This window comes from Cenococcum geophilum, assembly GCF_001692895.1.
Source record: "Cenococcum geophilum 1.58 unplaced genomic scaffold K441scaffold_48, whole genome shotgun sequence".
NCBI classification, from domain to species: Eukaryota; Fungi; Ascomycota; class Dothideomycetes; order Gloniales; family Gloniaceae; genus Cenococcum; species Cenococcum geophilum.
The window spans coordinates 1,066,652-1,079,302 of NW_027137606.1; positions in this window are offsets into that span (position 1 = coordinate 1,066,652).

Genomic DNA, 12,651 nt, shown 5'->3' on the forward strand with positions numbered 1-12,651 from the left:
TAACTAGCTTCTTCTATCTCTTCTCTAAGTAGTCATAACATCGTACTTAAAGCGTCCGTAACACCATCTCCCTCCTCTTTATCTTCGTCCTTAAAGATTTAAAATATCTCTAAGTTATTTACTAGAGGTATAATATCCGTCTAATTAATTTAGTTACTATTATTACTTATTATACCTAAAGCAATTTCTTCTTTATACGCCTAACGTCGTGCCCGCACTATTACTGCAATATTATCTCTTAGTAAAATCATACTATCTCCGTATTCTTATTGTTTGAAAGAGGGATTAGTTTATATTACGTTAGCGAACCCATCTTTATAACAACCGTCCTCTTGCTTAAAGTATACTAAAGCGAATATTTACTTGTCCTATGACGTTCGCTCTACTTTTAATGCTAAATATATGCAACCTATTACTCTTAATAGTCGTCTAGTTCCCTAATTAATTTATCTTAGGGTCTTATATTTAATCTACTGCTACGCGGCTAAATAGTAAACTATCGCAAGCCCTTACTAAGTTAGAACGTTCCCATAACGCAGAACAGAAGGCCCTAAATGCTTAAATTACGGCGTCTACTCGTTTACTTTGTCTTAAGAAGGTTTATAAGAAGGTTTGTTCTAAGGAGTAGAAACTTATAAAATAAGGTTTATAGGAACTAGGTAATAAAAGAACGGATTCTCTTCCAATAGAGAAGGAAATAGATCTAAGTAGTTCGGTAACTGCTCTTCTTAGGTCCCCTTTAGGTAACTTATTCTTTAGCGATCCTTTTTTATTAATACTGCCTAACCTAATTTCTTTTAATACTCCTGTACCTTTCTTATAGTGTTTTTTAAATTCTCTAGTGGTTTCTAGGTAGTCTTAGTATAGCCTATCTACTTAACCTTATACCATATTTTGTTGTTAATGTCCTTATAATTAACGATTTTTAAAACTTGCTATTTGTCTTCTTTTTATCCTCTATATATGTCTGCTTTATAAACTGGTGGCTTAATATTCCTATATGCTGGCTCTAGTATTATAATATGCTGTATAGGGTAGATCTTTATTTTGGCTAGTAGGTTTAACTTAAACGTAACTAGTAAAATCCTTTATATAATTTTAAAAGGTCCTAATCTAACATGGTCCAATTTCTTACTTAGTCGTTAACTCTTAAAATTTTTATATAATAGCTATACTTTATCTCCCTCCTTAAGATCTGGTCCCTTAGATCTCTTAGCATTATAGTACCTTTTCATTCTCTATTATACTACTTTAGCTATCTCTATAAGGTTTGTATAAAGATTTATTAAATCCTTTATCCTTTCTTTAGCTATACTACTTATTTTCTTTACTTACCGTAGTAATAACGATGTTCTTAGCTTATATCTATAATTTGCCTTAAATGGTAATATACCTATTCCTTCTTAAGGTGTTACATTATATGCAAATTATATAACTAGTAATAGCGATACCTAATTATTCTATGCATAATTAATATAATGCCTTAGATATTATTCTAGTATCTAATTTAATCTTTCCGTTTAACCGTCTGTTTATAGATAATATATAATAAAAGTTACTACTTAAACTCCTTGCTCTGCTAAGAACACTTCCTAGAATACTACTATAAATCTTAGATCTCTATCTAATATAATTTTGCTTAGTACTTTATATCTTATAAACACTTCTTTAACGTAGATTCTAGCAATATCTTCCGCTAAGATTTCTTCTGTATATGCTATAAAGTATCCCCACTTTATAAGCTTATCCACTATTACTAAGATCGCGTTATAATCTTATCCGGTAATTAGGTCCTTTAATTTTGGTAACTTAATAATAAAGTCCTATAATATAACCTCCTATAGTCTCTCTAGTATTTTAATAGGTTGTAGCCCTCTATATAGCTTATGCCTTGTCGGTTTATTCCTTTAGCAATCTAAACATTCCTTTATAACTTTTCTAGCTATTCTCTAGATTCCGTTAATAATATATTCCTTCTAAAGTCTTAACACTAAGCCCGTAGCCCTATTATGTCCTTAAGTTAGTCCCTTATAAAAGTCTTCTATAAACTACTCTACTATACTTCTTAGGATGTATTTCGCTTCTTAATTTTTATATATATCCGTCTATAGATCTTCTAGCTGTGCTTTTAGAATTCTTTATGCCTAAAAGCTTTCCAGCGTCTTATAGACTTTCTCTAGTTTATTATCTTCTTAAGTTACTACAATTTCCGGATAATTATACCTAATTAATCTATCTATATCCTTTTGTAATAAAGCCCCTAATAGCTTTTCCTTATTTTATAGTTTAGCTTTATAGCTTAAAGTATCTACCCGCATATTATCTGTTCCTTTAGTATACTAAATCTTAAAATAGTATTCTATAAGCATCTCTGCCCATCTAACCTATCTTTAGTTAAGTTCCTTCGTTATTAGAAATCCTATTAGGTTTTTATAATCCGTCTTAACTATAAATAGTTTCTCTATACCTTATAAGAATGCCCTTTATTCTTTTAATACTATAACTATACCTAATAACTCCTTATTATAGATGTTATAGTTTAACTCTAATAGTGTTATCTTCCGACTATAGTATACCACTGGGTGCTATCTATCTTAATACCTTTATATAAAGCACGCCCCTAGTATATAATCTAATACATCTATCTCTACAACTATCTCTAGTCCTAGTTAATAGATTTTAAAAACTGGCTCCTGGGTAAACAACTCTTTAACTTTCTTAAAGAGTTCTCTTTACTCCTCTCCCCATACCTATAGTTCTTCTTTCTTTATTAACCGCGTAAATAGCTTAATATCCTTTAACTACTACGCTATAAACCTTCTATAGTAATTATAAAACTCTAAAAACAATCTTAACTATATAACGTTCTCTAGTTCCTACCAATTTACTATAGCCTTAATCTTCTTTAGATCTATACTAAGTTAGCCTAGTTTAATAATAAATTTAACAAAATCGGTCTTCCTAGTAAAAAACTCGCATTTCTCAATTGCTACTAATATCTGTTCTTCTTATAGTCTCTTTAAAACCTATTTAACGTGTTCCCTATATTCTTCCTTAGTTATTAAATAGATAATAATATTATCGAGGTATGCTATAACAAATTCGTCTAAGTATTTCCCTAATATATTATTAATACGTTTTTAGAACATTACTAGTACGTTTATAAGTCCGAATTATATAACTAATAATTTATATAGTCCTTCCTTTAACCTAAAGGCTGCCTTTTATTTATTACCTTCCTTAATCCTAATCTAATAGTACGCCCATCTCAGATCTATCTTCATAAAGATTTACGCATTACCTATCCTGTCTTAGATTTCGCTAATTAAGGGTAAAGGATACCTATCCTTCCTAGTAATACTATTTAACTGTCTATAGTTAATATACAACCTTAGTTTACCATTTTTTTTTAGTACAAACAGTACTAGATAACCCGCTAATAACTATAATGGTCTAATATATCCCTTTCATAAATTTTCCTAGATAAACTCTTTTAGCGCTCTACCTTCTTCTTTAGTAAGCTTGTAGATTAGAAAAAACCTTAAACTTATTTCTAGTTCCAATTCTATTTTATAGTCCTATACTGCATATTTTAACAGCTTTTTACTTTCTAGTAACCATAGTTTTTTGCCATACTTATAGTATCTCTTTAGTATATAACTTAGTCCCTTTTCTACTTCTTTATAGATTGCTCCTACTTAGTACTATACCAACTTAGCTTATTATTACATCTTACGGCGTTAAGTATCTTTAATATTAATCTAACCCGTAATCTAATTAATCTTTAAATTATATTCCTGTAACTAAGGCATACTTAATACTACCTCGTCCTGTCCTAATAGTAGGATATTAAAAGATATCTTAATTTATCTTCCTTTAATAGTTATCTAAATAGGTCCTATTTTAAGATTAATAATCCCTCCTCTATAGGTTATTAGATCCCCTAAAATCATAACTAATAGGTAAAATTACTCCTTCTGTCTATAAGGTAGTCCTATTCTCTTAACTGCTACTAGTAAGATATAGTTTCGCGTTGCTCTACTATCTATTAGCGCTTTAAACTGCTAATCCTACCAATTAATTTATAAATTTAGGTATTGTCCTTAAATTCCTTTAAGGGTCTAAGGCTCTACCACTAGCTCCCTCTAGTTCTATAGGCCTCTACTTTTCCTAACTATTAGCTGCTTAATCCTAGTGCACTTAGCTTACTCTTTAGCTAATACCTAGTTCGCTTTTTATCTTTAATATACTATAGATATATATTTTTTAGGCATTTCTACTACTATCGTCCGTCTAAGCATTCTTCCATAAGAAATCTTCCTAGTTAAAGTATTACACTTCCTTCCTCTTAAACCTCTGCTGGATGCCATCTATATATATATTTAGCATTCCTATACTATTATTTATCCGTTATCCAGTATATTCTTATAGGGTATTTCCAATTCTTTTCCTTTGGATTCTTATGCATTTTGTATATATTGTCTATATACGCAATCTATAATAACGTATAGTATACTAGGTGCTTTAGGTTAACTCTTAGCTCGTCTTCGTCCCTAAGTTTAAACCTTTATCGTACTAATCTAAACGTTACGACTTTATTCGCAAGTACTAAGATACGTCTCTCGCTTCTCCAGTCCTCTAAACATTCCTCTAGATCCTTTAACGTTATAATTAAGGCTCCTTTAATATGTATTATGGCCTTCTCTATAATTAGGTAGTCCTAAATAACTTTTTTATCCAACTATATATAGAAATCTTCCTATTTATTATTATGCCTTTACCTATACCACTTTTAGTATAGCTACTAGAGTGTATATGGTCTATCCATAAGGAAGTATCTTTTTATTACTATATTGTGATAGCCTTTTATATATTATTTTTTGAACCTAGTTAAAATCCCTAGATCCTCTTCATTTTCTAGTTTAGTAAGCCACTTAGCTCTTAGTATACCTGCTCTTAGCCTATTAGTAATTCTTTATACTAGTGCTCTGTCCTTTATATATCCTAATATACTAGATCTTTTATCTAGTTTCTATTCTTGCTATATAATAATTCTTTGCCTAAATTCTTCTATAGTTTCTTTTAGTTTGCGCCTTACGCCTTAATCCTTAAAGTCGTCTTACTTCTTAATCCTAGTATTAAACTTTTAATCTTTAGGCTAAACACTATATTCCCCTAGTAAGTCTTCTAGGTCTATATATCTATCTCCTAATCTAACTGCTATTTATATTATAGATTCTCTAATCTATAAAGAAGCTCCTTACCTCTTGCCTATAGGTATCCTTATTTATACTCCAAAATCTTAGTCCTTTAGATTCTTTAATCCTAAGCTTACTTCTAACTTAAGCTTGGCTCCCGCCTTAGTTTAACTAGGCGTCTATAGTGTTCTTATCTTGTCTTAAGAGTCTTAAATTTTACTTATCTCGTCTTAAGAGTCTTATATCTATAGGAAACTTTATTCTAAGCTCATTCGTATATTTTTAAACTAAGCTACTGCCCTGCTTTATCGGTTTTCGTCCGTTATAGGTCCTAGGGTACGCCTTATCTCGTCTTAAGAATCTTAGTTGTCTCTTATCTTGTCTTAAGAATCTCAAGCTTTTAGCCTTTTGCCTTTATTAAGTGCTAAAGTGGTTCGCTATCCTACTTCTCTTACGTCTTATAAAGTAATAGACATTATATCTAGTAGGGTTTTAATCCCTACTAATGTTCCTTATTCTGTAGTGGAATTATCCTCTACCTCTAGTATAACATCTCTGAGGTCTACTCGCTCCTAGTAAGCGGCCCTTATTACCTTATTATTACGGAATATTTTGCTTAGGTTAAATTTATTATCCTTAATATTCGATCTGTAAACTAGTTTATTAGTTCCTCTATATCCTATAGGTGCTAGCTCTTATAGCTAATAGCTTGCGCCATACTTAGCGTCCTTATAAATTTAGTATACGTTGTTATAACAAAACGTAAAACTTTTAATTAAACACTCTTTTGTTCCTCGTAGTATATTGTCATCCCTCTATATATGTATATCGTCTATTGGTCTTATGCCTTTTACTACGTAGTAACTTTGCCCGCCTTTATAGTCTCTAATATAGTAACCCTATTTTCCGCAATTTATATAAGCTCCTTCTTTAAACCATTTCTCTTACTATAGAGTCCGCCTAAATGTCTTCTGCTATTAAGATCCTTAATTTAGCCTTTGCTTTTTAGACCTTTAATTACTTAATCCTTGTCCTTTAGGTTTTTATAGTTTACTCTATCTCTTATAGGCTTTTTTAGTACCACTTAGGTCTATTAGCTTTACGCTATACTATAGTTTTTAACTTAGCTTTTGTTATTGTGTACTTTGCGCCTTATATAACTATAGAACTCTATCCTAGCCTCTCTTAGCCTATTCCCTTTAGTAGATCTAATTATTAATCTTAATTACCTAATCTATTAGTTCCCTTAGGGTGTCCGCATCTTCTATTAGAATAATTACGTCCTAAACTTTAGCCTTAAGTCCCTGTTTATACTATGCCATAAGCACCCTATTATTCTACTCTACTTATATTGCTAGTGTTTAGAATTATATTGTATACTTAATTGCTAAAGTTTATTACATAAGGTTTTAGAGTTTTCTTTCCGCTATAGTTGTTTCTTCTGGGTTTCTAAACATCTATATAAGTCGTTCTGTGAATCCTTCCTAACTTAAAAACATAAATCGTATATCTTAGTTAGTAGTCGTTATTCTATTTGCCTATATCTCCATAAGGTAAGGTTTAAACTACTTAAGTGCTTTTTTTAATAAGAATAGTCCTACATAGGCTATCTAATCCATGGGTGTAGGTAACTTTACTTCTTCCTATAAGACCTTAAAGTGCATTTACGTAAGGAATCCTTTAAGCTTTAACCTTTCTCCTATAAATCTCTTAATTAATAATAGCTTAATCTTTGCTACTTCTATCCCATTAAGTCTTTCTTCTAATACTATATTATTAGCTATTAGCTAGTTAACTATTTCCTATAGCTATCCAACCGTTATAGGTTGCTGTAAGTTAGTGTCTGCCATACTGGTATCACCTCCTGTCCCTAAAGTAGTTGCTGCCGTTAATGGCATTATGGTAGCTGCTTTTGGTGGCATATTGTTATTTAACTTCTTATATTAATACCGTAACTAGGTAGTAATTATATAACGGAACCTTGTAGCAAGAACTACGATGGGCTCGTTATTGGGCTAGGTGTGTAGGAATATAAGTATAAAGTTAATAACGTAATAATAACTGGTAGAGTGGTTGCCTAATAGATTAACTCTAATTATATTCTAAGAATTACTATAAAGAAGGAACTATCTAGGTAGGGACTAAGGGTCCTTAAATACACAACCGTACTCCTATGAAATACCTTTTTGTACGTGATGTACGTCTTATACGTAAGGTACGTAAGTTCCTCTCGTTCCTCTCGTTTAATACGTAGCGCATTATATAACCTTAGTTACCATTCCTCGTCACATAGTTCTATTGGCTCCATCCTAAACCGTGCTTAAATTAACTAACTAGCTTCTTCCGTCTCTTCTCCAAGTAGTCATAATATTGTACTTAAAGCGTCCGTAACAGAGTTAGCTAAAGTAGAGGTTAAAACTTAATATTTATTACAGAATAAAGTATAAGGGATAGTGTAGCTTTTTCTACTAATTAGCCGACCTAGATTAATATATAATATATTAATCCCTTTTAACTCTAGAGAAGAGTCTTCCTTTAGGGTTCCTCTTTTTCTAACTTTATATTATCCTTCTAATAACAGATTTAGATATAGAAGCGCTAACAGGAATATAAGACACGGAAATGGAAAGCTCTATATAAAATAAGTAGTAACTAAGGTGTAGATATAAGAGATAGAAGCTCCGAATATCTTAAAGAAAGTGGAAACAGAAGAAGTAAGGAACGAAGGAGAGTCAAAGGACCCTCGCCGGGGGTCCGCCACCTATCCATTATATAGTATAACTACGGCAACACAAACCACCGCCTTGTAAGGCCCCTACTAGACAGTCTAAACCCAGAGAAACACTATATCCTTGCTATACAAGAACCGTATTATAATACCTTCACATAATCAACATACTGCCCCTAAGGATTCCAGCTCCTATACGAACCAAAAGCAGCCATACGCGTATGCTTTATAATCAGCAAGGCTATCAGCCTATCCTTATAGTCATAGCAGGTAGTTAACCCAGATATTACAGTTATAACAATTTAAATATATAGGGGACCGGTACAAATTATTAATGTATATAACCCTAGGGTTAAAGGGGTCCTATAAACAGAGAATATTATATTAGTAATAAGCTTACTAGAAACCGAAGGTATAGAGTCTATCCTACTAGGAGATATAAACCTCTATTACCCACGGTAGGGGGGTATCCATATTACTACAGATTAACAGTTAGAGTACCTACTAAGAGCTATAAATATCTGGGGCCTTAAGCTAGCCACCCCCCTAGAAGTAATTATATAGCAATAAGGCACCGCTAAAAGTATAATTAACCTTATATTTATAAACAAAGGCCTATACCAGAGACTTAAAAGGTGCAACCCTAAAGAAAAATAGGCACTTACCCTAGACCATATCCCTATTTAGATATAGCTAGACCTAGATACTAAAGCGCAACTAAATAGAAAAAGATACGCAATAAGGAAGCTTAAGACAGACAGTTTCCTTAATATAGTTAAATAACAACTCTAAGACCTAGAAGAAATCCACCTAATATTAAATAAGCGAGGCTTATTAGCTACCCCCAAGGAAATCAACTAAAGACTATGTCACGGATTCCGACCGTAGCACCGCCAAGGGCTCGCCCTAGGCGAGCCTTGGCACCCACAGTATATAAATCTACGGTGCCTCCGCACCTCTTTGCACCTTCGTGCAACATCCTGTTATGTACTTAGTCAATACCACGACCTTCTTAGAGCCTCTTGACCTTGTCTCGTGATAGACTAGAAAGGATCTAGGCAGCAATTAAAAATAGGCTAGAAGAGTACTGCCCGATCTTAAAACTAGGCCCCTATACGCGATACATATAGTCTATATAATACGCAGTTCTAGTTACTAGCTAATAATAAGTAAGAAGGAAATATATAAGTAGTTATAACCCTAAAGACAAGAGATAATATAAAGACACAAGAAACTAGCTAAAGAATACCCTAAAAAAAGAAGTAAGGAATAACTAGAGACGGTTTATAAATAAGTATACTTCTAACCTAAGCCTCCCCCATAATAAGGGCCTTTAGGCTATAGTAAAATAAGTAAAGAAAAAGGTAGGGCGCTTAGTAGAAGACCCACACCTACTACCTCTATAAAGAGTAGGAGAATTATAGGCCATAAACAACAATAATAAAAAGGTAAAGATCCTTATAGAAAGGTTCTTCCCCTAACTAGCTCTAGCAGACCTTAGTAATATTACGGGCGAAATACCGGTAACTCGCCTGCGGGTTAATAGCGATATAATAACAGAGAAAATAGCTAGAACTATTAGCCGCCTTTTAAATAATATAGCACTAGGACTAGATAGAATTCTAAATAAGGCCCTAAAAACCTATAGGCCACTTATAGCACCTTAGCTTACAGATATAGCTAGAGCATACTTTACTATAGGCTACTACCTATAACTTAGAAGATCTATAATAACGGTTATCCTATAAAAAGAAGGTAAAGTAGATTACTTAATCCTAGGAAGCTACCGCCCTATTACTTTAGAAAACACCCTTAGCAAGATCTTAGAAAGGGTAATAGCAGAATACATAGTAGATATAGTAGAGGAACACGCCCTACTACTATAAAGCCAAATAGGGGCAAAAAAGAACCGCTTAACACTATTAGTACTTACGCTACTTACTACCACTATTAAATCTACATAGGCAATGCAAAAGGACTTTATAGTATTAATACTTAGCCTAGATATTAGTAGTGCCTATAATAATATACCCTATAAGCGTCTCCTATATATCCTTAGGGTAAAGGGCTTCCTAGAATAGATTATACAATTTATCTAAGGGTTTATAGGCTAAAAAGAAATATTATTAGTCTTTAGCGGATACCAGAGCCCCCCTATTATAGTTATAACAGGAATACCATAAGGATTACCCCTCTCGCCTATACTCTTCCTTTTCTTTATAAGTAACCTACTTAACTCCTTTAAAAAAGGGGCGACCTAGGGAATAGGCTTTATTAATAATATAAACCTAATTATATACGGGCTAATAGCCGCAAAGAATTGCAGAACACTAAAGAAAGCCTATAACACTTATATAGAATAGGCAAAACATTATAGAGTCCAATTCTTACCAAAGAAATACCAGCTAATCCATTTTATAAGAAAACGCAACTAATCTATAAATCTCTAGTATATAATTCACATCTAAGGCTTTAGGGCCTAAGGGTATTAGGAGTATAGGTAGATAGTAAGCTTTAGTGGAGCGTATATGCGGTATAAGCGGCCTATAAAGGCTAAACACAGTTTATCGCTTTATTTAGGATTGTTAATTCTATATAGGGTCTATGCTTCTAGAGGTTACGCCTACTATATATAGCAGTCGTTCGGCCAACTATAATATATAGATCCAGTATTTAGGCTATTAGAGAAACTAAAAAGAGCCCCCCTAAATTACTCCTTAAACTACTTTAAAAGGTCCAGACAGCCTACCTTTAGAGTATTATAGGCGGGTATAAGTAAACGGCCACAGTACTGCTTAAGAAGGAATCTAATATTCCCCCCTTATAGTTATATATTAAAGCCGCTATAATATAAAGAATGTAAAATAAACGTAACTTTAATGTTATAAAGTACATTAAGATACGCCTAAGTAAACTATAGAGGGACCCTAGGGTGCCCTATAAGAGAACAAACCAACAACCCTAAAGTAGGGAAGAGATATTAAAGAAATAGGTAAAGAAAGCAGAAGAAGAATAGTGCCGCTTTAGGGCCTAGGCCTATATAGAGTAGAAAAGGAGACGCGTAAGAGGTTAGCAAAAATAACAGTAAGATAAAAAAAGGAGTTAAAGTAGAATATATAAGAACGCTAGGAAACCATCTACTATAATATAATACTAGTTAGACTAACGCTAAAAAGGTAAATAGGAGTTAAAGGTATAAAGGCTAACTTAGGCAAAATAAACCTAAGCTATAGTATAGTTAATACTATAGGGGGTAAATACCTAAGGGCTCTAAGAAGGCCTAATAAAGGCAGAAAATATAATAGTAACACTCTTAAGAACAGAAATAATAGGACTAAAAGATTAGCTTTACTAGGTGGGTATCCTAATAAGTAGCCTAAGATATAAATATAGCTAGCTAAGACAGACACTAAAACATGTAATACTACTATACCCCCTACGCACTAATTAAGAAACAATGCTCTTAGCAGCTAGTATAGAGAACTATAATATACTACTCTTAATATAAAAAGGCCTTAAGGCGGTTACCTAGTGGCTTATTAGTTAAAATATGCTAAATTAGTTCTAGGTTATAAGGGAAATAGTAATAGAAGGTAATGTTACGGGACACCCCTATAATACCTTGCACACGTCCACCTGTTTCCACCAACTTAGCAATTAGAGACTAACCGCGAAATGGCAATCTAACGGCAATCTATAGCATTCTGCTATATTCTGCTAAGTTTTACTAAATTTTACCAAGTTCTGCCAGGACTATAACCTAAACCCTATTCTACCTATGCACGTATTAACTAAGCAACCAAGCCAACAATATATGCCCTTTCTTCCCGTTTTCCTACCTTCTTTCCTTATATAACGTCTTAACTTTATTACACAGTTTATATACATAGCTTAATAATACCTACTTCGCTATATATTATTACCGCTTATACTTACTCCGTAATACTACGTTGCGTTAAAAACCTATACTACCCTCCAAAAATGCAGAACGACCCTAAAGCCCCCATAACAGCCAACGCTATTATAGCTACACTTTAAAAACAATTAGTAGGTATATAGAAGTCCTTTATAAACGCCCTTATATAGCACTAAGCCACTTTAACTTAATAGCAAGCTAAATAAGAAGCACGATAACAATAATTAATTAAAGCACTTTAAGAAAAAGTCCGCATCCTTAAGATGCCTACATTAAGGCCCTAAGACTAAATACTATCTCTAGAGATAAATACGCGGAACGCAAGCCCTAAATTAGTAGTAGTTACTTATCCCATAGAACTAACTACTATACTAAAACGATCCAAGAAACTACTAGACCCCCTAGTATTCACCGGTAAACAATAAAAGCTTTAATTATTCTTAAGCCGGCTTAAGAATAAGCTAACTAGTAATACTAACCGCTACCCAACCAAAGCTAACTAACTCTATTACGCCCTAAGTTAACTAGGAGGAGACGTAGCTAACCTTATTAAACCTCTCTAACCAAACTTAGTATAAAGCCTAGTTATACTTCTTAAAGCTATATACGGTAACCTAAACCGCTAAGCCACTACTTAAAGAAAGATAAACCAAATAACTTAAGAAAAGAAAAGTTTCCTAATATACTTCTCTAAATTTAACCGCTATATAAAGAAAACAGGCTAGAATAACTCCGCACTAATTAACAGCCTTATTAAGTCCTTAAGCCCTAAACTAAAAACCTCCCTAATAGGCGTAGACCTCCTAGAA